The following is a 2,500-nucleotide window of genomic DNA, read 5'->3' as shown; positions in this document are numbered from 1 at the left end:
CGAGAACCGAAAGAAGGCAGCGCGGCAGAGACGGCCCCGAGGGGGAAGACCGGCCGGGCGGCGCGCGACGGCCTCGGCGGGGAGAGAGCGAGGAAAGCGACGGCGCCCTTGACGCCCCGAGACGGCGACGGAAGGGGGCGGGGGAAGGAGCGGCCTCGGGGGTCGCCCCCGCCCCCGGCCCCCCGCGCACCGCGCGCGGCGGCAGCGGCACGGTACCCGCGCACGGTACCCACCCGCAGACAGCCGCCCGCGCGGGGGGGAGGCCGGAGGCGAGGCCCGCGCCTCGCCTCCCCTCTCGCCCTCGTCCCTCGGCCCTCGGCGGGGCGCCTTCGGCGCCGTCTCGCTCGCTCCGACTCCCCGGCCGCCGCCACCGCCAGGCGGTGCGGCCCCGGCGAGGACGAGCTCCGCCCCAGCGGCTCGCTCCGGGAGCGGGGAGCTACGGAGCGCTCCCCGAGTCTGCATTTAGGGGGACGAAGGCCCTCGCGCGGCAACCGCTGCCGCGGCCGACGGGCCTGCGAAGCGACCCCAGCCGCGCCGCCGGGGCGGCCCCCGGGCGGCGATTGATCGTCAAGCGACGCTCAGACAGGCGTAGCCCCGGGAGGAACCCGGGGCCGCAAGTGCGTTCGAAGTGTCGATGATCAATGTGTCCTGCAATTCACATTAATTCTCGCAGCTAGCTGCGTTCTTCATCGACGCACGAGCCGAGTGATCCACCGCTAAGAGTTGTCTGGCTTTCGGCACCGACCCCGCGCGCGCGGGGGGGCCGGGAGCCGCTCTCGCCCGGAGCGGCCCCCCTTTTTTTTCTCTGGCGCCGAGGCCCCGCGCGGGGCCTGGCTCCGACCGTACGAGCAACGCGGAAAACCCCGGAGGGGGCGCGTGCGAGAAGAACACGGGAGGAACCCCACGGAACGCTCCCAAGGCCGGCCGAGAGGCGGGGGGACCCGCGCCCCCGACCGCCTCCCCCCGCCCGGCGAGGGGAGGCGCCGCCTACGTGTGCCGTCCTTCGGAGGCGGCCCAGGCGCCCGGGCTCGGCCCGGCCCTCCGCGCGGAGGGCCGCGCGGCGCGCGCCGCGGGAGCGCGGTGGCCCACCCGGCCTCGCCGGCGCGGCGCCACGCGCCGGCGCGCGGCCCTCGGACCCCGCGCGCGCGCTTGCCTCCCCCCTGGAACCGCCGCCGCGCCGGCTCTCGCGGAGCGCCGCCGCGCCCACGCGCGCGGCCGACTCTCTCTCCCCAGGGGCCTTGCTGCGCTCGAGACGCCACGCGACGACCGCCGCCCCGCCGCCGGGCGCCGCGCCCCCCCCCGCCGGACCGCTGCCCGCCGGGGGAAGGCGAGCGCCCGAGGGCTGCCCGAGGGCGGACCCGCCGCCGCGGCGGGCCGCACTTCCCGGGAACCGCCGTCCACCCGCACCGTCGGGGGCCCCCTTCCGCGAGCACGCGCCCGGCGGAAGGCGGTGCGGCGCTGAGCCAGGGGGCGACGCCCGCTCTCCTCGTTCGCCACCTGGAGAGCGGGCGCGGAAGCGCCCCCGCGGCCGCCCGCCACCCCTGCCCTCGGACCGCGCGCGGTCGCGAAGGGCCACGGGGAGGGTCCCGTGCCCGCGGGCGGCGGGAACACCGGCCGAGCGGCGCCGCCGCCGCTCGGCGCGGGGCCGCCCGCGCTCGCCGGCCTCCGACCGCGGAGGGACCGCCGAGCGCTCGCCCCGGGCGGGCGGGCGGACGGCCGGCCGGCGGCCGGCGCCGCCGGTGCGTTCGAGACGAAGGCCGCCGAGGGGAGAGAGGCACGGCCGCGCCAGGCGCGGCGCCGCCCGCGCGGGACGGCCGCGGCGGCCCAGAAGAGAGAGCGCGCGGCGGGCCCCGGCGGCCGCCGCCCCGCGGCTGAGGAAGGGCAGAGAGCGCGCGCCCTCTGCCGGCGCCGCCCGTTTCGAGCCCAGCGGGTCGGCCCCGCGGCCGACCGCGCGCGCCGCGGCCTCTCCGCCGAGGCCGGGCCGCGAAGAGGGGGGGGCAGGGCGCCCCTCCCCGGCGCGGCGCGACTACCCCCGCACGCGCGCGCGCGGCGGGGACGACCGCCGCGACGGCGGGCGCGACCGGTGGCCGCGGACACCACCGCAGGGGATCGGCGGGAGTAGCTCCCCACCCCTCAATGGAGCCGCAACGCCACCGCCCGCCACGCCGCCGCCGCCGCCGCCGCCGCCGCCGCCGCGGCGGGGCGCGCCGAGCCGCCCGAGTCTTTAAACCGCCGCCCGGCTCGGCGGCCCCTTTTTCGGTCCTTCCCGCGGCGTTTGACGACGCCGAGGGGGAAGCCTGGGACCGCCGAGGCGCGGAGCGCTAGGTACCTGGCCCTGGGGCGAGGGAAACGACCTGCATGGCCCCGCCGGGGTGCCTCCCCCGCTGCCGCCCTCGGGGGAGCGTCCACCGGCGGGGGCGCGCCCGACATCTGCCGCCACCACCGCGGCGTCCTCCTCGGGGCCCGGGGTTTCCCTCAGTAGCCCGGCGCTGCGCCCGAG

At 80.4% G+C, this 2,500-nt stretch overlaps 1 non-coding gene across 1 annotated transcript; it reads right to left on the bottom strand.

Annotated features, from left to right (window-relative positions):
- Positions 1–572: 572 nt before the first annotated feature.
- LOC137465902 (5.8S ribosomal RNA) lies at positions 573–725 on the bottom strand. Its single transcript, XR_010994879.1, has one exon. It is a non-coding gene; the product is annotated as a 5.8S ribosomal RNA (ribosomal RNA).
- Between the last annotated feature and the right edge of the window lie 1,775 nt (positions 726–2,500).

This window comes from Anomalospiza imberbis, unplaced genomic scaffold, assembly GCF_031753505.1.
Source record: "Anomalospiza imberbis isolate Cuckoo-Finch-1a 21T00152 unplaced genomic scaffold, ASM3175350v1 scaffold_119, whole genome shotgun sequence".
Classification (NCBI taxonomy): domain Eukaryota; kingdom Metazoa; phylum Chordata; class Aves; order Passeriformes; family Viduidae; genus Anomalospiza; species Anomalospiza imberbis.
The sequence above is the reverse complement of the archived record's forward strand: the minus strand, read 5'-3'. Positions and strand labels throughout refer to the sequence as shown.